The following is a 27,385-nucleotide window of genomic DNA, read 5'->3' on the forward strand; positions in this document are numbered from 1 at the left end:
ATTTTGACACCGCCTCCTATTTACAAAGGCAGTGTAAATTGGAGGTAGCGTCAAAATTAAGACCAGGGAAAACCTGGTCTTAAACAAGTGGAACAGGGAGAAATGCTATATTTCTCCTTGTTTTTACCGTTTTCATGTGTGCTGCCTTGTGCAGCACACATAGAACCAGCAAATTGCCTATGATTGCTTATGTGCAGGAAGGGCCCCCTTCCTGTACATACCAATCATTTAAATAAATGCTATTTTGCAACTTCTATGTGTGCTGCATTAAGCAGCACACATAGAAGTTACCAAACAGCATTGATAGATTGTTTATGTGCAGCAAGGGGGGCCTTTCTGACCATAAACAATCTTCTCCTCACACAGGCACCCTTGCACTAAGGTATTCCACCCATACATGTTAACTGAATAGATTCTACAACAACTCGATTAAATCTCTCAGTCTGACCATTGGATTGGGGATAACAGTTGGCAGTTTTCTTAGGCTTTACACCACACCTTGATAAATGGTCTTCAAAAACCTTACTGACAAACTGGGGTCTATTGTCAGAGATCACCTCTTCTGATAACCCTTCTTGGCATAAAGCAACCTCCAAAAATTCAACAATGACTTCTGTAGTTATTTTTTTCAGTCAACTTAACTTCCAGCCATTTTGAAAAGTAACCGACTAAGACAATGGCAAAGGCCTCTTTGTTGGGAGCTGTACAAATTGGACCCAAAATATCCATGCCCAACTTCCTCAATGGACTTGGAGCAAATTTAATTTGAGAGGATTCAGTAACACACAGTTTCACAGATTTTTCACTGTTGCCACACAAATTAACCTTTTCACCAGATCCTCAATTATGCCATCAATACCATGCCACCAGTAAAATTCACAAATGCTCCTCTTAGTGGCTGACATCCCAATATGGGTTCTATTATAGAGGCAAGACTGGATAAACCACGCCTGCCTCTACCACGCAGCCACCACAAATGCATCTTAAGCACGCATTTCTTTACCACGTATACCTTTACCATGTAATTTTGTGGCAAACGCATGAATGGTAAAGGTGTATGCGTGGCTAAGTTTGCCACCCTCTCCACCCATCCAAAGCTACAAACTCCACCCGCCCCCCTCCACGCCCTGAGATTCAAATACCCCTTCGCACGCTGTCCCTAACCCTTAAACTAGGGGTCCCCAACCTTTTCTGTAACAAGAGCTACTTATGTTCAATGAAATAATCCTGCGCCACTAATACTAGTGATCTAAAAGGGAAAACCCCATCAAAGAGCCAGCAGTGATCACATCGGTGCATTAGGCATGGTTTCCAGCAATAATGGTAAAAAGGCTTTGACAATTTGAACTGAAATATTACATGCATAGCACATATAAACCACAGCTGCAATCCTACTGGCACCAAGTTCTAACTATGAGTAATAAATCTCTCCAACTCAAATAATAGCTTTAAACACATTTTGAAAATTCAACAATTTTTCTACAAACATTAGCTTGTGAGTTGTGAAAATACACACGTTAGCGTCTTAAATACATGCTTTTTAATTTTGGTAGTTAGACAAAAATCGAGTATATCGAAGAAAACCTGCCCTTAGGGAATTAGATAGGACACAGCAAGAATTTGTTGTAACCCCTTGTCTAGAAAAAAGACTTTTCTTCTAGAGACCCCCCATCCACCAGGGTTGCCCCTAGGTGGCATGCTTCATCAATGGGGTTCCTCTCAATCCTCTATGGATTGAGGCATGCTGTGACTTGCGAATTACGTAGGAACACTTTTTATTGTAGACTATGTGTAGTGCAGTGATGTGGAGTGGAAAGGGAAAGAAAATCTAAAAATACCTTACTACTTGGCCACTCTTTTATTCCCGCCCCTAGTTGGTCTGCTGATTTCAACAATAAATATTTAACTCATACAGATCAAAAGTTACAGAACAATGACACACATGGTGTAACACATTAGCAGAACCATTGCAATGGTTAGGGTATCACCTTTAATTTTCTGATTGCTACATTCATTTGTTAATCTGATTATAACAGAGTGAAACCAGTGAACTTAAACTTCCCAAAAATGTGTCATATTATGCCACGAAATTTGCTATTTCTTGCCAAATATTTTTTTCAAACCTGACACATACTTTAACATCTACTGCCACATGATTTGGGTGGCCCTCTTTATACTTGACAGGGGACATTCTAGCATACTTTATTCAAGGTGTTATAAAACAGATGTAATTTTTTCTTACCCTGGAAAAAGAACGTGCGTCGAACACTAACTGGCTTATTACACATGTTTATACTGTTTATTTGTAGATAGATAGATATTTCTTTATTCGGTTTTACAAAATAGAAAACCATAAAAGCAGTGTTACAGTCAGATAAAAGAACATATTAACAAATAATACACATTCATTACAATTTAAAAATAAGGTTTCCACACTAGCATTGAAGATCACTATCTGGACTACGATAAAAATTATTGAATTCATAGATAAGAAAAATTCTTTACAAATTTGTTCTATGTTTAAAAGTACATTTCAGGAAATTGACAACGTGATAACAAATACATTCAGACTCTAAAAACTGCAGTCGCAACATAGCTGGGCAACATTGCCTAATACCCCACTGTTTTAACAGAGGTAACAACCAGAGTTTCCGATGAACATGATAAAACTTACAGAACAGAACGGTGTGTATAGTCGTCTGCTCTGATGTATCATCGCAGGGGCAAGGCAAAAGAGTTAGATCCCAGCTATTTCTCATTGGAAATGCTACTAATCGGTGGAAGAGATTTAATCTAAATCTCGTCAAAAGGAGTCGCTTGAATACTTTAAACTCATGTGTTAAATAGGGCTGTATTAACAAGGTGATCTGAACCGCAATTACATGTTGGGCAGAAGGTTTCATGGCTTCACTAGCAAGCCTTAGGCCTTCTAGATGTCTCAGTGCCCTTGCTTTCAGATCCTTCCTCGAGATTTCACAAATCTCCTCAGGTGCTGTATAATAAGACACTAACCCTAAGTCAGTTAGGAAGTTGTTCACATAGAGCAGCCAACTAATTTTCAGTGAGTAGTCGAATTCCATGCAATCTGCCACAATTTCCTTTGTAATTAAATTCTTTTCAGAAATCCACATTCGTCACCAAAGTAAAAGTGGTTGGATTTTTATTAAGTCCCCTAAATATGGTATCCCCAATTCCATATGACAGGCTAATGTGGAAATTTGTTTGGGTGCTGCTAAAAGGAACCTTAGAAAATTATTTTCTGCCACCTGCAGAACACTCTAGCTGGCATGCCCCCACACTCCAGCCCCATACAGGGCTATTGACTGACATTTAGCACAATACATTTTTAACAGTTCCACGGGGGGCCTTTTACCCAGCCTTTGTGAGAAGTTTATAAGGGCGGCGATGGCTCTCATGAAAAGATGTTTTCTTGCCTCAACCGCAGCTCTCCAATTCAATTTCTCATCTATTGTAATGCCCAAGTAGGGATAATGGGCCGTTAATTCAAGTTTTTGATTACTAAAGAAAATATCTTTAACCTGTTTTTTCCCTGTGCCTGCCGCCATTACATATATCTTTTTCATATTTATATGTAAATCAAGGGTACCCATGAAGTGTTCATACCTATCCAAAGCCTTCTGCAGTTCGTGTGGGGTACGAGCCAGTATCACGGCGTCGTCTGCATAGAGCAGAGCGGGGATTGGACGCTATCGTACTTGGGGTAGGTCCTGGCCCCCCCTCAACATCTCCACGCCATTTGTATAGAGGGAGAACAGAAAGGGGGCCAGGACGCAACCTTGACAAACACCACGCTCCACTCCAAACGGCGCCGATAGTTCACCCTTTGTACCGAAACGTACCCTCGCAGAGGCCTTGGAATATAGCTCCCTTAAAAAATCTACAAGGGGAGCATCTACTCCTATTTGTGTCAGAACAGTCCAAAGCTTTGCGTGGCAGACACAATCAAAAGCGGCGGACAAGTCTACATAGACCATATATAGCTTGCCCTGTTTTGCTTGAACATATTTCCCCAGCATCATAGAAAGATTTAAGGCCTGTTCTGTTGTGCCAAAACCCTCCCTAAAACCGAATTGAAGGTCGGAGAGGACCCCCCCATCCTCAGCCCACAGCTGGAGACGCTCGAGCACAACTCTACCCACTACCTTGCCCAGCGAGTCCAGCAGTGAGATAGGGCGGTAACAAGATACCTCTTGCCGATCACCTTTTTTAAATATTGGAACCATAATGGATTTGGTCCAAGAATCCAACAATCCCTTCTCTGTTACTGCTCTACACATCCTGGTCAGCATTGGGACCCAGAGATCAGTGTTATGCTTAAAAAGATCCACCGGAACCCCATCGGGACCAGGGGCTTACCCATTCTTACTAGCATTTAAGGCCAGGAGCACCTTAGATATGTCAAATTCTAGGGGAATAGGATACTAGACTGCAGGGAAGACTACGTCTGTCCCTGTTAGAATCACGTTCTTCTAAAATATTTTTGAAAAATGGGACACCCAAACTGATTCCTCAATCACAACTTCTATCTTAGGGAGGTTATCATCTGCTAAATATGGAGATTTCACCACTCTCCAGAAGGCCTCACTGTTTTTCTCTAGGGCGCTTTTATGTAGTTGATCCCACAGGGCTTGTTTTAATTCGCCCTTTCTCTTCTTACGCGCAATAGTATACTCTTTCCTGAGCCTACTAATAGCCTGGGGGTCTCCGGTGGTTTTGTTCAAAGCTACTTTTAGTTTAGTATGGGCCGCCGTACAGCTATGATTAAACCACCCAGTCTTCCTAGATTGATCTGTTTTTGGCTTTGCTGTCAATAATTCCTTTATTTTTACTAGAATTACAGCAAAGTTACTTAAGACTTCCTCATCTGTAGCTGTTAAATCAAGACATCTCATAATATGTGGATGGGCTACTCTGATCAACTTTTCAGTGATTTGGCCAGGGTGTATCTTATCCCATCGTATAGAGAACCCATTTATCCTATCTATATGTAGTGTTCTGAGCTAGTGCATTTGCTATAATCTGTGAGGATGAGTGTGAGTGTATCAGATGTAGTTCAAACCTGAGGGCAGAATGATCACTTAATATATTAGGTAGCACCTCAAAGTTCCTTACTCTATTAACAAGAGGATTCGATACTAAAACATAGTCGACTGTGGTTTCATGCCCCCTCCCTAGATATGTTGGTAGCAACCGGTCTAGGGTTGGTACCAAATTATTAACTATTGTAAGACCTAAAGCTGACATAACTTCGTTCATGTGCGACCCCAGCTTAGTATGGCTAAAATGGACGAAGGAGATATCATGTTCGTCCACTAACCCGCAGATGTTATTACTGCTAAGTGGACAGGGGTGCAGGTTAAAGTCCCCCCCCAAACAATATTTGCGGTTCCTTTTTCTCCGTAATCCTGACTAAGCTGGGAAAGCTTATCATGGAGATTAGACACAACCCTCAGGACCTGCCCTTCCGCTAAATTATTATACAGATTAAGCAAAAAAATGGTTTCTTTATTATTAAAGAAAAGACGGAGGAGTTGAAAGTTAACATCCAGATCTACAACAGTTTTTTCTTACCCTGGAAAAAGAACGTGCGTCGAACACTAACTGGCTTATTACACATGTTTATACTGTTTATTTGTAGGTCCTTGCCCATTTAATGGGCTTCAGGCCGAGATAAATGCATGCTGGAATATGTAAGAAGTACAACTGTATTAAAACTGAGTTAAAAATAATATCTTTAATGGTTTAGGATAAACCCATTTGTATTAGGGTGTGGCGTACTAAACCCTTTTGAAGTCACAAACCCTATGATTCTGAAAATCATAGCTTTTGAAACTGCAAATGCATTTAATAATAGTTATTAAACTTCTTTTACGAGTCAGAAGTGCCCTTCCAACTTTCAAAGGGAGCTCCATGACTCATTCCGAATCACAATTATGAGACTGCGTGAAAGAGTCTAGCCACCTTGGGCCTCATTTACAAGGCCATTGCGTTACTTTTCTTGACGCACCGGTGGTGTAGTGTGCTTGCCCATATTTACAAGGCCACATAAAGTCACCCTGTGTGATGTCTCATGGCCTTGTGAATATGAGCCCTTTGACGCATTACTCTGCATAAAAGGGGCGTTCCAGGGGTCTGACAGTGGGTGTTACCACGCAACATCCAAGGAACCAGACACATTCCCAGATTTACAAAGTTTTGTAAACATGGGAATGCATCAGAATCCTACACCTCCCTAGGGGCGGCGTAGGAGTGCTGCAATGTGGGGAAATACTTCTATTTGTCCTTGTTTTTTCCCTCTTTCTATGGGTGCTGCAAAAAGAGGAAAATGCGATCAACTATTGTTTTTGTGCTGGAAGGTGTCCCTTCCTGCACAAAATCAATCATCCCCGCAACGCAGGCACCCTTGCAACATGGCACAAGGGTGCTTGCACTGGCACATGGCAGCCAACTGTGTGCCAGCACAGGGGAAAGTACACGGATGTGTCATGTTGCTGTTAATACAACGCATCCCTGTGCTTTTAAAATGACGCCGTTTGACGCAGAAAAATTGCTGGCGGTGCCACGCTGCAGCATTTTATTTGTAAATGAGGCCCCTATTTGCAATGACATGTATCAATGCCAGTTGAAAATCATTGATCGGGTAGATGGCGAATTTGGGGTGGTGCTTTTATTGGACAGTTTTGCTCTGGGAAATTCCGTTGCATGGCCCATGGGGAGCAAACAGTGGTCCGAGGCACCCTCCACTGATGTCTGCAGGGATGGATATGTATGTCCCTTGCAAGTCTCATCCCTTTATTATTATTCAATTAGAGGAGTTGCAAATAGCAACCTGCAAACATAATAATCATTGTACAGCCTATTTGGTGACCTTCTCCGAATGCACATTTTGCAATGTGACGTACTAGTACATAGGTGGCATTGCAAAATGAAAGGCAGGTCAGAAAAGCTTACTGCACAATTTGCACCCAATATTTGTGCCATGTCTGTGTATACACTGGGCCATGCAGTGCACATTTTCGTAATCACAAGCCATGTTTTGTGAATGATGGATTTTGCTATATTATTTGTAAATATGCAAATGTTGTCAAATAATGTGCCTTGAGTATGGTTCAAGACTTGTTTGCATATGCCTGGGTCCAAACTGGTGTGGCGTAGTGAGCAAAAGAACAATGGATTTAACCCAGATCTTTTACGTGGGGAGAATGTTTGCCTTGCCAGCATTCCGTCCATTATTTGTTTGCTGTAACACTTTTCACCCTCAGTGGGATGGGTATGCCCAGACTTGGGTACCTTGCTCACTGTACCACTGGATTCAAGCTAGCCTGGCTGAAGAAGGGTGACATACCCTGAAACCGGCCCCAGGATGCTTGTTTCCAGTCCAGGGAGGACCTGGTCTGGCAGTTCAGTCTGGGCTGTTCACATGAGGCACAGGGTCAAGACTGATTTGCACACGGCTGGGTCCAAACTGGGGTGGCGTAGTGGGCAAAAGAACGATGGATTTAACCCAGATCTTTTGACTGGGGGAGAATATTTGCATTCTCAGCATTCCGTCCGTAATTTGTTTGCTGTAACACTTGAGTATGGTTGAGGCAAACGCATTAAATCCAGTGTCTCACAATTCAGAAGATGTGTGAGGTCTCTATGAACATCTCTCGCTTTTTAAGCACGCTTTGATATGTTTGTGGTAAATACATGTTGCAGATGGGCCATGGATGTCAACACCTGGGGCTACACAATTGTACGGGCATGCTTGTGGAACACCAAGTGAGTGACATCATAGGAAAAAGACTGACATCAGTGAGGTGTGGCATGCAAAGAGATTTCCTAAGAAAGATGTAAATCTGGCTACCTTCCAGAGTATATGTAAATGTGCAATGTTGTGGTGGGCGAAGATTCATATTGTGAAAAATATTCATGGGCAAGGATTTCTGAATTGTTATTATCCTTTTCAGCACGTGGTGTCTAAAGGAGCTGGTAACCTGGCCTGAGCACACTCTTTTTCTGATTTCCTATTGTAGAAGGGACACATTTGTAGGAGTCTTCTCCTCTAAGGCAAGCTTATAACCACTGAACCGCAAATTGAAGTAATGTTTGGGACGGGTCCTGTGTTGAGCGTGAACGAGTGTTTGAATCAGAGTCCACGTCTCAGGTGGCCTGTGGGGAATGTAGAATTCAAGAAGCATGTTTGTATGCCAGAAGCACACATGGCTAAACCACGCTTGTCTTAACAATCCAGTCCCAACTATGAATGCATCTTAACCACGCATTCCTTTACCACACATGCCTTTACCACAAAAGTTCATTGTAAAGGCATGATTGGTATATGGAAATGCATATGCATGGTAAAGATCACACCACAGCCCCCGGCCGGAGCCCTATAACCTGGCTCCATCTCTCCAATCTACCCGCCCCTGCCTGCAAAACTAGCCCTAACACCCAGCCCACAATACTACCGCGTACCCCCAACTCCCCTCGCCCTGAGTCCTAAATCTCGCTGCATGTCCTAAAAACACCCCCAACCCCAGCCCCCACGCACTGAGCCTTACAACTGCCCCCCACCCTGATCCCTAAATCTCATCCTGAGCCCTATAAACTACCCCAACCCTAGCCTCCCCACCCTGAGCCCTAAAAACTGCCCCCACAAAAACTACCCCATCCCAGCACCTTGTAACCTAAAACCCAGCCCTAAAGACTACCCGACCCACCTGAGCCCTAAAATCAGCCCCATCCATGAAAACTTCCCCTACACTCCCCTAACACCGCACCCCAACCCTAACCCCACTTACCAGACCGCTGCCCATAGCTTCCTCTCTCGATCCTTCTTGTTCCTTTCCCCACCCATCTACACAGCGCACTCCCTTAACCACGCTTACGCTTGCATATGCGCGGTTTAGGCAAGCGTGGTTCCGCTCGTGGGGAAACAGCACACGTGGCTCAGCCCCCGTTGTAAAGGCTGTTTCCTGAGAAGCACAACACTGAGGGCATGGAGGGCTAGGCTACTACTCCACATGAAGTCAATTTCTTTATTCTTTTGGGAGTTTTATATAGCTCGAACTTGAGCCGAAGGTATCAAAGTGCTTTACATGAGCATCAGTTGCGTTACAGATGGACACATTCATTTTGTTAGGCACAGGGAGATTAAGTGATTTGCCCAGAATCACAGAATGTTGAGCATCCCTGTAGAGACTTGAACCCGGTTCCCCAGCTCCTTGGTCGACCGCTCTAGATATAAGGCTACATCCTTGAGGCATGATGCTTAACCCCTCCCATGCTCATGACGAGCTGAGCTCGGCATGACCGTTGCATGGCGCCCACGCGGGGATAATTCCCCTGCTGTGCTGGGCGTTTCATTGGAATGGGCATGGTCATGACACGAGCACACGGCCACCGTGGCTCATGACGAGCTGAGCTCGTCACGCGCACTGGGGTGCTGCGCGTTCCACCCCTCCCCTCAGCACAGCAGGGGAATTAGCCCCGCGGGGAAGGGGTTAATAAACTCCCCAAAAATGCGAATGGGTGAAACGGTCACGTGAACTAATAAGAGCAGTCAGAGACATTACTTAAAATCAACATCATGAAAGCATTATCTCAAATGGAAAGGGTAGCGGTCTGAACCTGCATATTTGCTGCATTGACAGACCTTGGGAAGGTCATTCTGTTGATCATTCGGTACTCATCACAGCACTGAGCTGCCACCTTTACTTAATCCTGAGCTAGAGGTTTTTCCTCTAAATATTTACCTTGCCTCGTCCCGGGTCACATTTTATATTGGATTTGATAGCTATCTTCTTTCCGAACGAGATTCCTCATAAAACCCACGCAGACGATTTATATAAATACAACAATAGTTTTTTTGCTAGCGATCCTAAATGAATATATCATCTTTATCTCTTGGAAATGTATATGAATGGGTATATTTTTACATACATGTACAACACATGCAGAGATATGAACTACTTACCTTAAATGTGATTTGTTCTTCTTGCAGGAATTGCTCTGTTTAACGTTTTAAATATTTATGTGGGTGCAAAAGAAAAGCAGAGAAGACTATCATACAGACAGGCCGTTTTCTTGAACTGCTATATTTTCTGTGCTGTTTGACTGCACCCTAGGTGTTTGTGCAAAAATAGCTCAGCAAAAAACATTATCCTTAATTGGCTACTTTGCATTTAAGGTTTAAAGAGGTCAGGTCATCTTCCGCATAAAATGCAAAAGCACATTGTGACCTAAAGTACCTCTGGCAATATGAATTCTTTTCTGAATCAAGTCACAGAGGCTCTTTCGATGGCATTATGGTGCATTATAAATATTCATAACATGACATGAGATGAAATGATAATATAATATAATATAATATAATATAATATAATATAATATAATATAATATAATATAACAATCTGCAATCCCAGGATAAAAACCTGCCTCTAATTTTCTTATTGTGTTTCTGTGTGTATGTGTAATAACTTACTGCAGTTGGGTTGTGACATCACTATGTCTGCTACCAGAGCCAAAGGCCAACGTGCTAGACTGGCCACATATCATAATTACAGCTGCATTTTAAACTTGTTTTCTTCTGATATTTTGTTATTTCAAAATTAAATATTAAAAGCACAAACGAGAGATTTATAGCAACATGATTATCTTGCATGCTGTAGTACTTTAGAGGAAAGAAAGAATCTCTCTGCATGTTACTACTCTTTCTGAGCTTTAGCCTTTTTTAAATTTGATTTACATTAAACTGATTCTAATGTAGTTTTGCAACAAATTACTAATTTGGTGGTTTTAGTTGTGCAAAACAAATTCTGTGTTAATTCTTCATATTTGCACAAATGCTATTCCTTTCATATGAAGGACAAAGGCCCCAAGGGCCCGATTCACAAAGGCAGTAATATATTTACATACATATGGCTCTACACTTTTTTGCTATTCACCATTTATGAATGTATATTTACACCAATTAGAGAATTATAAGTCTCCAACCCTTCATATTAGGCAGTGGGGCCTCCTACACCAGGATTTGTGAGTTCAAAGTTAGTACTAGTAACTTTGTACACTTGTGGTCTAGTTTACAAACTGCCTTTTGTAGTACGTAAAGTAGCACTACATTAGTACTGCTTACAAAAAAATGCAATTGGCAGACCTACAAGTGTAAATCTCTACCTCTCACTCTTCTGTCTTTTCTATGGAAGATGCTCACACATGTACATTTACTAATTAGTGGCTGATTAGGATGTAATTTGGAAACTCGTCCGAGCGAATCGGTTTCGGAATCATTTCCAACCGAATCTGGTTTCACGAGTCCGACTGGTAGATTACGATGCTTCACAACATTGGTTGGTCGAGCTCGCATTGACTTCAAGGGGAGCCTGTGTTCCGAACGAGAACATAGGCTCATTGAAAAAAGGGGTGGTTGGGGTAAAGCTTGCACCCTGTGGTGGGCACCACATGGTGCCTACCTGTCACACTGTGCATGATTTAACAGGGTGGTCCCTTGAGAACCCCCAAGGGCCCCAACTGGAGACCTCAGGGCGAAAAGGGGCCTGCTACGGGCCCCCAAATTCAGATTTCGACAGCTGTTTCACGTCGGGCAGACCAAATCGGAACGCCCTTGCAGAGTCGGTCATTGTAGTCGCTCGCTCAGAAACCGTGTCCATAGGGCTGTACGAATTGGCTCCGAAAGACTCGGACTGTCCGAATGCCTTTCAGAACTGAATCGGACAACCCGAGCGGTTTCCATGCATCTTAATCGGTTGGTTGGAAATGTGTACGATTTGGTCAAAAACCTAGGTTCCGAATTGGATTCTGAGATTCCGAATCCCATTTGGAGCCTTTCCGAATGACATCGTAATTGGCCCCTTAGTAGTAAATAGGGGAGGGCTTGGAAAAAAAGAAATACTTACTACTAAATGGAAGAGTTTAGGGAGGGTTAGGTAGGGGTTTAGGGAGGGACATCCAAGCCCGACGTATTTTGGAATGAGCCATGTTCACTGTCAAAGAGTGAGCAATTCAGTGAAATACATACAGTTACATCCAGTGCAATGACCACATACAAAGGACTCATGTGAGTAGTCTTTAAGCAAATCACAAAGGCAGATACACTGAAATATTGACAACCAGTGTTATGAAGAATATGAGGGTGGACAGTTGTGTGAACAATGACAATGTTTCAAGCCAAAGGTGTTGTTTAACCCGTTGGCTGCGCCGCCCGCTTTGCGGAAGTGCGGCACTTCTGCAAAATTGGTGGGGCCGCGTCGGCCATTGGCCGACGGCAGCACCAGCGAGGTAGTGCTGCCGTCGGGCAATGGCCGACGGCAGCATGGATAGGATTAATCACTGTTATGAGAAAAATACATTTGAGTTCCTATACCCCAGTGGCTGTGGTCGTTGAATCAATGATGATAGGGGGCATACCAAAAGCGTCTATCTCTCTAATGATTACACATTAAGTTGCCCACACTTATTTTAAATTGCATTGTGCAAATATATTACAGATTAAGAGACTCATTTAGATACTTCATCATATACAGTGCAATGCAGTCAAGCCACTTGCCTCTTAAATTCATGCTGCCCCAGTGAGCGTGTTAGTGAAAATGATGTCAGAGGCAGGTATCTTGTGAATGTCTAACCTGTTGATAACTGGGATACTGCTGTTGGGTAATGCCAATCCACACCACTTTTATCTTAGGTGTAGCAAAATCATGCTACAGTCCCGTCCATTAGGCTGATAGTGAAGTACAATATATTTGTGCCTGCTCCATGTTTACCCATTCTATTGGTCTACCTATGGAATAAAGGCTGCTAATATATCTTAGGTATAGGTAAATTGTAACTAGGGCCCATTCTAGTGAGCTATTTCTGATATCTTAAGTATAGGAACCTTGTAATCTAGTCCTGCCCATTGGGCCAATTCCAAGGTGTAGTATTTTTATCTCTACACTTTTGTGCCCCATTCTTCAGGTGTTGTGGGTGAAAATAGCATTACAAAATACCCTGAAAATGGCATCAGGAGGTTTTACGGAACAAATGGCATTGCTGAAACATAAGATACCATCAAAATGCCCCTATTTAGCATAAACAGTACATCTGCTGGACACCAACACTTTAACATTAGCTATAACATAAACAACAGTTGTAATATGGACTTAGCTGCGGAAGGCTGACTCCTAAGTCTGTATGTGGAAAATTAAATCCCCCGTTGCACTAATTGTGAAAGATTAAAAATGTTAAAAACTGTAAAAAAAATAATTAGATGTGAATAATTATTCAACAAACAGTTGGTCAGAAGGTGGGATCGAGAATAGAGCCAAATACTTCTTTACTCAATATCATGTTTATATACATTTACTTATCCTAAAAGGACAGACATTTTCTCTCCAGAGTTTAGACTTGTAGGTATAAGAGTGTTAAAAGTGATTATATATTGTCTAATGTCTTATTGACTAACATAGATTTATTTATTTATTTATTTATTAGGCGTTTTCTATAGCGCGAACATGACCCTGCGTAGGGTATCAGAGTGCTTTACAGGAGCATTTCAACAATCCAAACCTTATAGATTACAAGTCATTAATGAGTTACAACATTAAACTTCAGGAAAGCATATCAACATATATATCAGTCAACTGATAATTTACCATTGGAGGGCACCTCTACAACAAGCATGTCGGAAATATTATGTATGCATAATGTGAATAATTTGAATCTGAATGGGAGTACAAAATTAGCAATGTTGAGATTGATTTCCTATATTTGAAGGTCACCATTGGTGACCATCAAAAGACACAAATGCAGAGAAAAACCTGCTGCAGGAAATAGTTTACTTCATGTGGCAATATCTACCCACCACACCTCAAGTGGAACAACTTGTATGGTGAACTCCTGCAGGCATGGAGGAGCTACAGTACTAACATATTTAAAATATATATATTTTTGTTAACCAAGCTCATTAGACACAACAAGACTGAAAGCATTTACATGTACTTCATTAGTTATGTGCAAAACATAATGTTTCACCATAGTGGAGTAGACTAACAATAGTCACTGTGAGCCGTATAAGGTAAGTTACTTCATAATTCGACCATGTACGGGATGGGAGTCACATTCGATTCGGCCTTTCTCTCATGACAGGGGGGTGGAAGTGTGTGTCCGAAGATTCTCAGTCCCTCTCACATGCCTCTATGTTTCCTCCTCGGAGACCATATTTTTCCCCTTTCTTGTTACAGCCCCTACTTTTGTATAGCACCTTTTCTGCTTGTTGGCACCGGTCTAGATCGGTCTCCCACTCTGCCACTGTCAGGGGAGAGACGCCACCACCGTCATGCTATATTACGTTTCACCATCGCAGCAGCTAGGGCCAGCCAGAGTCTATTATGTCAGGGTCATTCTTCCTCTCCCTTGATCATCAGTAAGAGCCACCTGGCATCCATGGGAACCCTCACTTCCAATACTCTCAACATCACTGTTGTCACCCCTTGCCAGAATGAACCGATGATGAGCATTCCCATAAAATATGGAATAAGGATCCCCTTTGCTGACAGCCTCTTGCACATTGCGGTGACTGTGTTTTGCCCCATTTGTGCAGCACTGTGCGGGGTAGTATGAGCGGTGTAAGCCCCTGAGTTGTACCAGCCTGAATCTCGCCCTGATTGCTATTTCTATGGCGCTCTGCAGTGCCTCCACCAAATCCTCATCCTTCATATTGCCCAGGTCGTCTGTCCAGGCACTCCTAATGGGGACTAATGGGTCTGGTGTATTGTTCAGTATTTTCTTGTACACTATAGACGTTCCTTTGTCAAGAATGGGGTCTACTAGTAGTCTGTCTTCCAGGGCAAATGTTGTTATGAACACCCTGTGTGGCTTTTCCTGGTCTTGTAAATACGGACTCTTTACAAGCAGCACTTTGCGTGAAAGGGGCGTTCTTTGCGTGTTGCTGTGGGTGTTCCTACGCAACACCCATGGAACCAAACACATTTCCAGATTTACAAGAAATCGAAAATCTGGAAATGCATCTGACTGCTACGCCTCCCCTGTGGAGACGTAGGGAGGCACAGCGAGGAGCAATGTATTCATTACTCTTCATTTTTTCTCCTCTTTCTATGCGTGCTGCATTCTGAATCACACATAGAACAAGGAAATGACCCTAATGATTGTTTATGTACAGGAAGGTGTCCCTTCCTGTACATAAACAATCCTTTACATCAATGACTTTTTACAACTTGTATGTATGCTAATGCAGCACACATAGAAGCTGTAAAATGCCATTTCTGATTGCTTATGTGCAGGAAGGGAACCCTTCCTACACATAAACAATCCTCCCCGTGACACAGCCATCCTTGCACCATGGTGCAAGGGTGCCTGCGTCAGCGCATGGCAGCAGTTTGTGTGCCAGCTCAGGGGGAAGCACAGAGATGCAACATATTGTTGTAAATATGGTGCATTCCTGTGCGCGGCGCAGTAAAATGACTTGCTGCCCTACGCTGCATTAGTTTATTGTAAATCTGCCCCTTAGTACTTCTGCTTCAGATATGTCCTTGATTTATTTACATTTACTGCTCTCCACTTTAAGAACCGACCAACCTCCGTAGGCATAAATGAACAAAGACAAAGGGTGCTAATTTTTTACATCTTTAAATATCAACAACCACAGGTCTGAGAGGGCCATGTGTAGAATAACACGGGGATTTAGCTGGTAAAAGAAACTAGTAAGCGGCTGTATTAAAAATTAACCATGCACCCCCTGCCAAAAGAGCTCTCCCACAAATGGAACCAGTAACGTGTTTACCAGTAACGTAGTATTTTACTGATGCACTTGCTACCAGCGACCCGTTAAAATCTCCGTTACCCGGAGGTGCCCCCGGAAATGGAGCAAAATATGGGAAGCGTGGAATACATCCCGGGGGAATATATGTGAGCCACTACCAGATTGTGATGAAGAAAGCTCTGATGATGAGTTATAAGATATGTATGAGGAATGTACTAAGTAGATTGTCTGAAGTTTCAACTGCAATCAGCCAGATTACTGCAAGCACGAATAATGGTTTATTAAGGTGGTTATGTAAGATAACTGTAATATATGACTATGTACACCCTGATTTTTTTGTTGAAGTTGTAAATGAAAATAATAAAAACAGAATAAAAAAACTATATATATATCCGTTACCTGGAGCTTTGAAATGTACTCGCCATTCGTGACGATGGCCCGAGTATTTTAATCTGGCCACGTCGTCTTATCAGCCAAACCAATCATACTTTTGGTTCCTATAAGTTTTTCCTTTAAAATGATTTCGTCATTGATTAAGTAATTAAGCAAGCACGTGCCACTAAGCGGGTAAACACGGTCACAGAAGTGTTTTGAAATACACTTGCTAATGCAGGAAATAACAGGGAACCAGAAGCTATTCGCCATAAAGGCACCGTCTACCACAACACAGATCCAATCACAGTGATGTTTGCTGATTCCTGAGCCTGCCTTTTTTTATTGAAAAGGTCACACACTGTACTTTATTAAATGTGTCGATTTGTTATGTTGACAACTAAAAACAAAATTTTGCTGCTCTACTAAAGATTTAAGACATGTCATCCAGACACAAGATTAATCCAGTTTGAGGTACTAGCTCACAATGTGTGTGCCTCTAAGCAGAGTTTAAATTGAGCACAATGTCTTATGACACTATCGCACAAGGGGTGTGCTGTTCCCTGTCATGATGTTGCTACGGTAAATATGGAGGTGGGGGCTGGGGGGGGGCAGGAGAACGGGAGAGCAGGGGGAGGGAATAGGATAGCAGGCAGCACTGCACTTGTCATCCAGCTGCCTGCTGTCCCTTGATTGCCACTACTTTTTCATAGGCACCTTTATAATACCGCATCTTCATGATTCAGCCTTCCAAGGGCCTTCTTGGTTGATGTGCCAATGAAAATATAGGGTTGAGTATTGCAATCTGTACCACTTCTGCATTCTAGTCCCTCTCTGAGGGTTTTAATTTGATGGACTAGGAAGTAGTACCCATCCCCCTTGTTGAAACAACAGTGTTCATCACAGAGCAGTGCCCTTCTGCTTTTACTGCAGCTGTGTTTATTTCTGTAGACCTGGTTGACTTGACTTACAATGATTTTAGCTGAAGGATGGTGCTCCTGATCTCTCAGGGTACATATTTGAGGCATCCCTAGAGATCATAGGCGCAATTCACAAAGGCCTTTACAAGTATTCATATTAGTACTTCTGTAGTACTACTTCACATAGTCATAAATGCAAATCACAAATTTACAGGCATTGATCTGTCCAAATATCAGTCCTATCCCGCAACAAGCACGACGGCTGAACAATGATAAGGCTTTAGACTCTGCAAACGCATGGGAAACTTTAGTTCAATCACTGTTAGATCACCAAGAAGAAGTGGAATAAGGGCAAGGAACTGGGATCTGAGGGAGGCTCCCGCAAGTACAGGAACCTGGAGGACTATGAATAGTAATGGCTATACCATGACTTGAGATTGAATCGATGCTTCCAGTAACACACACCGGTGGGGAGGGAGGGGGGAGGGTAGATTGATGGGAGTTGGGAGTAGATTAGTAGGTACTTAAGATCTGCAAGATGACGTATTTGTTACAGTGTATGTAGTTCTTGAGGATACTATGTATGACATCAATATTGGAAGCTAATACGGGACAAAGTGGGGGAATATTGAGATGTTTGACTTGCAATGTGGATGTCGAAATACGGATGATTGCCAGATGCATAAATAAAACCAATAAAAATCTGTTTAAAAAAATAATCCGTCCTATCCCGTATGTAAGGAGTTCTCTGCCTCTATGCTTTAGGTGTACATGTGAGTGAGAAAGGGGAGTGGCTAGAACATGGGGATTATGTACATCAAAGTAGAAGGAGGAAAGGGAAAATAAAGGTGGGGCATGGGGAGGGACTTCAAATGGAACAAGCAATCGCAAACAAATAGGTTTGATTAGCTTTTGGAGTCCTGACTAAAATATAAAAAATCTGCTATACTGAAAAGCAAAACAAGTAAAGATCACTTTTGTATAATATGCATACATGAGAGATAGAAATGTGTGATGATTCAGTGTTCTTTTGAGATGTAAAATAGTCACTCATCTATACAAAGCAAGATTCACTAGTTAATAGCATGAGGTGAGAGAGAAGCTCCTCTGGGTGGAGCCAAATCCCTCTCAATGTATTTATTTACCAGTATTAGTAGCAATATGTCATGCAGATAGCTGTGTGTTCAAGTCAGACCTAAAGACAAACAAAAGGTAAGTCAGTTGCAGTTCATAAAGGTTACACCCACATATACTCAAGAAGCAGTATTGCCTAATTCGGCTCAAATATACTCCACAAAGTCTTGGAGTAAGTCACACACCGCACATGACCACTTACAGGTACTGTAAGAGATTCATGCTTACACCTATGCATGCAGGGAATAACATACCATGCAAAGACCTGCATCTAAGAGGTAAATATAACAGGTGCACATACTTTGGAAATTACAAATATATATAATTATTAAGAAATTTATAAAACACAAGACTCATCTCACATCTGACACTATTATAAACTCACTCAAAAAAGCAACATAACATATTGCCACAGATGATCTTCTTGGGTACTGAGGTGAACGGTGGTAGACATATTCTCTGGGTTCTTCCTGGGAGTTATGAGGTTATCCATTTGAGAGTTTCTCCCTGAATTCCAATGTGATGGAGTCTGTTGATCATAATATGATAGGAGATGGTGTCAAAGGCAGCTGACAGGTCTAGGAGCATGAGGGCTGCTGTTTCACAACAGTCCAGGAAGGCTCTAATATCATCTGTGGTTGCGATCAAGTCTGTCTCTGTGCTGCAGTTGGCTCAGAATCCAGACTAAGAGGAGTCCAGGAGATCGTTGTTCCAGGTGTTCAGTGAGTTGCTGGTTGCCTTCTCGAGAACTTTTGCTGGAAAGTGGAGTGAGCAGGAAGATGGGCTGTTAGTTCTTTGGTTCTACTGGGTCGTCGGATGGTTTCTTCAGGAGGGCTTCACTTTAGCGTGTTTCCAGTACTCATCTAAGTAGGCTGAGGTGATGGCGGGGTTCATGCTCAGCACTATCTTGAGCTCATCGCCAATCGTCTTGTTCCTGTTGTTGAAGATGTGGTGGGGACAGGGGTTCGTGGGTGCTCTTAAGTGCACAGAGTTCATAATGGAGATTGTGGCTTGAGTTGTGAGAGGGTCCCATTGGGTGAGCAGGTGTTCGGGTTTGTGTTCATAGGTGTGAGCAGGCTGATGCTGTCAGCAGCGGGGGCTTGGGGTTGGAAGTTTTCATAGATGACTGAGATCTTGTCGTGGAAGAAGTCTGCCAGGGTGTCACACAGTTCTTGGGGGGGGTGATGTCGTTTTCAACAGATGTGGGATTGGAGAACTCCTTCACGATAGCGAAGAGCTCCTTGCTTCAATTTGTGCTGTCTTCTATGAGGTCTGCTGAGGCATTCTTCTTTAGTTCTTTCAGGAATTGGTGGTACTGGTTGAGTGCTATCTTGAAGGTGGTATGGTCTCCTGTCTCTTTGCTGGTGCACCACTTACTTTATGGTTACATTTGGTGGATTACAGCTGCACGGTGAACCAGCTGGCTCTTCCGGAAGTCCTTTGGAGTTGGCTGGGTTGGTGAGGGCGATTGTGTCACAGCATTCTACAATCAACAGGGGCAATGGTGGGAACGAGAAGTGTTAATCCCTTAAGAAAATGCTGCAGGGCCGCCAGTCTTTCGGGGAGGCGCGCCGCATACAGCACCTAAAAGTATTGTGTAATTGTGAAATTGATTGCATTTTGCGCAAACACCTAAGTTCCAAAAGAGTCCCTAATGGAAAAAAGAATGGAGGTGTGAGAGGCGTGGTGTTGAATCAGAGGCACCAACAGCCTACCAGGTATGTCTACATCGGCTTCGTTTTTGGCCATGTGTGTGGCTATGTCGAAACACCTTAGTTGCTCTATTAGATCACCATGTTTATCTTTGGCATGCAAGAACTGTTTGGAAAGTTCTGTCACTGTATTCGCTCTATTCTCAAGGTCTTGCTAGGTAGATTTGGTTGAATTTAATTGAGTTAATATGGATTGCTGTGTGCGAAGTGCCCCCCCCCCCTCATACCCCCCAAGCTAACGACCTTGTAGGCCTCTGATTCAAGCATGCACCACTGAGGAAGCTGTCCCTGCATTATCTTCAAAATATTACATTGTAGCATTCTGCAGGGTCTTTTTATATGTGCCATCTTGTAGCCATAAGAGTTGCAAGCGCCTGGTAGGTATTGGAGTGGGTAGTCTGCCCTGCGCCATGCACACAAGTAATGAACTATGGTTTAATATTGTTTTGCCCAGATAGTCAGTATAGAGAACTTTGGAGTGCAATGAAATAGGGCAATCCAGGTGATAAAGGTGAACATGAAGGGTGTGGGAAGGGGAATAAAACAAATACTCTTTCGTAACATGTCCATCAGATGATGAATGCTAAGAACTGTTTTTAAGTTGCAATACATAAACTGCTGGAATAATTCTCATAAATAATAATGATCTCAATGGAGTAGATTGTATATGGATATAGAAAATTATAATGTGATCATGGCACTTTGTTGCCTTTGGTTCTATGATGTGTAATAGCTAATTCTATATTGAGAATAATTATAATAACTATCTTATTGAAATGTGGTACCACCACACATTTCGATATTCTACAACTGATATTAGGTAATGATATAAACATCAAACATTTAGGAGAAATGTGTGCATTTTTTTTACTCTATTGTCTTATATCTAAGTGTATAACTCTATGGGTAGGACTTATATGGTAGCCATTAATTGGTGTTTGTATTATTTGCATATATTTTTGGTTCTGTAAAAATAGTCTTGCTGACTGACCAATTTTTAAATTTCATTGGCAATTATATTATAAACATGTTTATGAATGTATGTTTCAGAATGAGTCCTTAATGAGCCACTGTTTTCAATATTATCAAATGGTATACGTCCTTAAGTACTGACTCTTTCACAACTACCTTAGAGGTACTTTTAATGTCCCAGGAGTGAAGATGCCCAGTGAATATGTGTTGTGTGGTCTAGTGTTTGCGTGAACCCAATCTATACTAGACAGGCCTTCTAACCATGCAAGTAACTCAATGTCTAAATTCTTATGTCTGAATCCTGACAGATGCAGATGACAATGCATGCATATGGAATGATAAGCCAGTTTCTTTTTGCCTAGGTAAGATAAGATGAAAGTTCTTGATAAAGAGGTGGATTATGCAAGAAGATAAGGTCTTTCAGGCACGATCAATGGTGTTGTTTCTTACTGCACAGAGTAAAGCAATCAGAAGAGAATTACTTGGATACAATAACCTCAGGTAAAGGATGTAAACAAAAGGCAGGAATATGATGGTGACCGTGGAATATATTTAAGTACTTTTAAAATGCTGACCATACTGTGAAGCTGAATTAGGAATAGGAATCTAAAAAAATACTTGGTTTATTGTTCTGAAATGTATCCCTAAGACAAACATTAATGTGCAGAATCAACTTGGATTACACAAGTATGTTTTGCAAATTATTGAAGCCTTGTCCTTATGTATAACTTAGCCGGGTGACCCCCCGGCTAAGTCCCAAACAGTTAAGAGCCTTGGAATTTCTTTTAATGAAGATCTATCGCTCAAAAATCAGGTAGGGACTGTGGTATCTGCAAGTTTCTTTCAACTTCGCAAGATTAAGAAGATCGCCCACCTTTTAACCCACCCTGCTCTGATTCAGGTCATTATCGCTCTTGTGTTGTCCCGTCTGGACTATTCCAACAGTCTGTACTTGGGTCTTCCAGCGGGGCAGCTCAAGAGACTTCAACTGGTCCAAAACCAAGCGGCCAGGTTGATCTGCAAGATCCCTAAGTGGCAGTCCATTAGATCAGGACTGGCCAGTCTCCACTGGTTGCCAGTAGCGCAGAGAGCAGCTTTTAAAGCAGGATGCATTATCTTCAGGGCTCTACAAGGTAAGGGTCCCGGATTTATTAGCAGCCTGCTTGTTAGTTACACTCCCTCTCGCGCTCTCCGCTCAGGTCAAAAGAACCTGTTAGTGGTGCCGCGAATCAGGAAACAACGCCAAGGAGGTGGATCTTTCCATTTTTTGGCCCCCTCCCTGTGGAACTCTTTGCCATTGCCGTTAAGGCTCCATGAAGATCTGTTAGCCTTCAGACAGGCTTTTAAAACTTGGCTCTTCAAGCAAGCTTACCCTTAGTTAATCCCGTTTTCTTTTTTCTGTTACATGTTATGTTGTGCCAGTTTTCCACAGCGCCATGAAGCCTATGGGCGTACGTGCGCTTAATAAATTTAATTTAACATAACATAACATAACATTAACCTATGAGCTAAATGATTAAAATATAAAATAAAAACTACTAAGCATTGAGTCTTTGGGTAATGCCATGCACTGTTGTAGCTAAATTGTATGATTACATTTTATTTAAAAAAAAAACAGCTGTCCACTGGACATAAAATGAATCAGAATGTGCTACAGATCATATTCAATTGGATAGAAATGCACTTAAAATAACGTCACTAATTGGATGTGAAAAATATTTATGGAAATATAGATTGGATCAAGAAGGCCACATCAAACAAATCAGCAAGAACTGCTAAAGTTGAAGACTGGATTTTAAAATTGCACAATCTGGCCACCGTGGAAATAATTAAATAGATGTCAAGTGAAGAAGAAGAAAAAAATCTTTTGTAATATGGGGAATAACATAATTGTATTAAAAAACCTCTACACTGGTTTTTTATTGGGCTGTTTTAGACTGTAATTTCTCATAACCACTATCTGTCACCATGTCAAACCTGGGTTTAACGTATTCGGAATCAGAGATAGCTGACATCATCTCTGACACCAATCTATTTGCTGACCCTGCCATCTCACAGGCAATTGCACATACCTCAGAGTGGGAAAAACTAACAGAGGTAAAACGCGAGAGGATACGCACCATCCTCCACGGTACCATACTAAAACAGTATCTAACGAAGAATGCAGCACCGAAGGGGCTGTTAGTCACCAATGCCCCTAGGATTTTCCTGAACGATGCCACCTTTAGGAAAGAATGGGCCATGATCGCGTGGCATTGCACCCGCGACTGGCTCGTCCTCATAATCAAGACTGCACTGAGGTTATCAGAGACCCTTTTGATTGAAATTCAAGAGACAGAGACCCGGTTCAAAACCACAATAACGGGCTTCAAAAATAAGCTGGAGGAAATCAACAAAGACCTAAATGAATATAAAGAAAATCTATTACAAGCCAAGGTCACCAAATTCCAAAAAGACCTGGACAAATTTGAATTTGAAAAAATTTACCCATATTCAGCTGCTGCCTTCACACCACCCCAAAGAAAAGCATCTAACAATGCGCAATCCGATGCGGACTCTTCCATTAGCAGTGGTTCTAGCACCGGCTCCTACAAACAAGGTAAAAGGAGAGGCAACAGGGGTAATCGGAATAACAGAGGACACTCTGGCTTCCACAACCAACCCCATGGATGGCCTATGCCCCAACAAATGATGGATATGGGACAACAATTCCCTTTCCATCAACCATCCTACCCCATGATGGGATGGAACCCGGCCTTCATGCCGCCAACCAATTTCAACCCTCAATACCGACAGCCTTTTTTAGGGATGGGCCGGAGAGGAAGAGGAAAAAGGAGAGGGCCCAATCAAGTGTCGTGGGAGAACACGGACATGGTGAGCAATCACACCCGCAACAAGGAACAGCAACCGGGAACGAGCGGGACCTAAGCCTGATAACTAATCTCTCCGACAAAAGACTATCTCCTATAGAAGCCAAGGTCTTAGAAAAAGGACTGGGCTTCATTCCCACCTGCCGACCAGACAAGTTCAGACTCCATTGTGAGCTGGGCGCGTTTTTCAGAAAACTAAAACTCAAGGCCTTCTTCGAAGGTAAAGAGGATCCCAATGAGGCCCAACGTAATGGTGACACTGGTCTCAGATTGAGCTCCACCTTCAACCCCCCACCGCACACTGTCCCAGCGGCCATCATTGCTTTTGAACAGGCTGTCTATTATGACCTTGAAAACTGCCAAGACCCCAAAACATTCAACAATTTCACCACTGCAGAATACCACGCACTGCAAGCCTTGAAAGATGACCGTAGTATCACCATAAAACCGGCAGATAAAGGCGGAGGTCTAGTCATACAGAATACCACGGACTATGACAAGGCCTGTAAACTATTGCTCAACGACCGGAAAAACTACAAACCCTTGCTGGCCGATCCCAGCGGAGATCTAAGGTCACGGATAACAACACTAGTAAGGGAAGCGGAGGATGATGAACTCATCTCAAAGAATGAGGCAGACTTCCTCAATATCACTGAGAGCACTATCCCTTATTTCTATACCCTCCCTAAAACTCATAAAAATCGAATGCCACCGCCCGGACGCCCAATCGTCTCCGGAATTGGCTCCTTACTCGAACCACTGTCTCGCTTTTGCGATTTCTATCTGAAACCGTTGGTACAGAGCACACCGACCTATCTCAAAGACACCAAGAGTCTCCTCCAACTACTCGAGAGTCTAAGCTTTATCGAGAATACTGTTACCCTGGTAACACTCGACATCGAGAGCCTGTACACCAGTATTCCCCAGGACGACACAATCAAGGTCCTGGGAGCAGCTCTAGACTCTACAAACTGGACCCACCGAGCCTCGAAAAATTTCATTCTACAGTGTGCGACTCTGGCACTCAAAGAAAATTTCTTCTCATATCAAGGGAATATGTACCTTCAATGCACCGGAACGTCGATGGGTAGTACCTTTGCCCCGAGCGTGGCAGGACTTTATGTGGCAGACTTTGAGGCCAAATACATCCTAACCCCGACTAGCCCCTTCTCCGAGTCAATACAAACATGGCGTCGCTACATCGACGATGTCTTGATTCTATGGACAGGCGACGAAGAAAACCTCCAGGCCTTCCTACTCTGGATCAATAACCTTGACCCCAATTTGAGATTTACTCATACAATCAGCAAGACAGAGGCAACATTCCTGGATGTCACCATTCAGGTCGCAGGAACCAAACTGAAAACCAAAACCTACCATAAACCGACTGCAAAAAATAACCTCTTGGAATACACCAGTTTTCACCCACGCCCGCTAAAAGAAAACCTACCTTACGGGCAATTCCTACGTCTAAGACGTAATTGTTCCGAGCTACATGACTTTAAGGAACAATCCACCGAACTCTCAACCAAATTGAAGGCCAGAGGATACCCAACAACAATCCTCAACAAAGGCTACAAGAGAGCTCGCAATCAGCCAAGGGAGGCACTCTTGGAGGATAAGACACCTGGAGATAAAGACATCCCCCTGACATGTGTAACAACGTACAGCACCTTATCCAACCTCATGAAAAAATCCATCAATAGGAACTGGCGAATCCTAACGAGTACCAAAAAAACCTGGGAAAAACCATTGTTTTCCTTCAAGAAAGGTAGAAGCGTCAAGGACGCTCTGGTCCACACTAGACCTTTACTAACGATCACTAACACACCAAGGTCAATAACTGATGCCTGGGGTCTCCCCCAAGTGGTGGGCCATTATCCTTGCTCCAATTGTAGCGTTTGCCATCTGACCACACATACTAAAACCTTGGAATTGGAACCAGGCAAAACCTGGACCCAACGAACTCACACAAACTGCAACACTGAGAATGTGGTCTATCTCGTCACCTGTCCTTGTAACTTGCGTTACGTGGGTATGACTGGGAGGAAAGTGAAACAGAGAATTTGCGAGCATCGCTCTAACATTAGATGCAAAAAATCCACCACCAAAATGAGCAGACATTATCTGGAATGTAACCACACCACCAACGATCTGAAGTGGACGATAATAGAACATATTGGTACTGGTACCAACATTAATCGCCGTCTGTTTGAAAAAGAGCAAAGGTGGGTCTATAGACTTGGGACCCACCTCCAGGGGATGAACGATGACATCCCTTGGAATTCTGTCCTGAACTGATCCTTAGGTTCTCTGTACCTGTGACATGATGCTCATCTCATAGTATTGTGCCCTCGCAATCTCTTGTGTCTTTCAAGGAAACAAAACCCAGTCACCCTGTCAATGTCCCGTGTGCTCTGTAATTGATACCACAACGGTGCATTCTCTCTAAATCACCTCTGCCGGGTACTTAGCTAGCTGAATTCTATACTTAACTGATCCTGAAGCTACCTGTACCTGTGACATTAGCCTCACGCAATCAAGCAATACCCATCCAACCGGAAAATGCACCCGCATTCGTTCATTCGTTTTTTCCAAAGAAAACTGAACCCATTCAATTCCAACGCTAGTGTCCCGTGTGTTCTAACGACTGATACCGCGACGTTGCATTCTTCCAAATAATACCATTGCCGTGTACTTAACAATAGCGGAACCGATCAACAGTGATTCGTGTAGGCGCATAGCATCGGTTGCCACTAACAACGACGCCTCAGTAACCATTGGCTGGTTACTCCCGGCGCCTGCAGCACGTTGATTGGCCCGCTGTACACGCTCTCACGCAGGCTGACCGCGCCCACCAGGAAGCGGTGAAACGCAGTGTTTACTAAAGCGTCCTCGCTACCTCGAGCAGACATCTTCGGGGTTCAGCTGAGGGTCGTCTTAGGTATACTGAGGGTGCCGAGCGTTGAGGGCGTGAGTACAGACGAGCCACAAAACCTTCTACCTCCTACTAAGCTAAGTACCGATCTGAGTGTTGCATCTGCCTTACTTTATTTTCTTGGTTTATTTCTGATGACCGCAGGGTGTGCCGATTACGCCTCCACCCCCCTCCTGTGACCCATGGTGTGCATCTATCACACTATCAAAGTGAGAAATTACCCTGATTTTAACCTTCCGGCACGATTTTGATCGCGCCCAATTTTAGGTTGATAGCGTTTTTAACCCACAACCCTTGTAAATATCACGCGTTGTACATAGCACGTATAGCACTACGCACCACCTACCCATAATTTTCTATACTTTGGGGACCAAGGTGGTGTTAACTATACTGTTATTTCGACCACATGTTGTCTCTGATACCACCAACTGGAGCACCTTGGACTGTAAATAGGCAACCAATAAGACAACTGATTGTATGTTTTGTTTTTATGTTTGTCTCTGTCCTTTCTTTCCCTAATAGGTGCAGAAAACCCTAAAATCGGAAGCCTCCTAAACCAGGAGTTATTAGAAAGACAGTTTTTCTTTCTAATTTTTTTGCACTTTTTTCACTATTTATTTTTCACTTTCACGTCCCTAGGTTAGGGTGGACCTTAGCGAGTCCATGCCGCCAGGGTTTATTCACA

Source organism: Lissotriton helveticus, chromosome 9, assembly GCF_964261635.1.
Source record: "Lissotriton helveticus chromosome 9, aLisHel1.1, whole genome shotgun sequence".
NCBI lineage: Eukaryota > Metazoa > Chordata > Amphibia > Caudata > Salamandridae > Lissotriton > Lissotriton helveticus.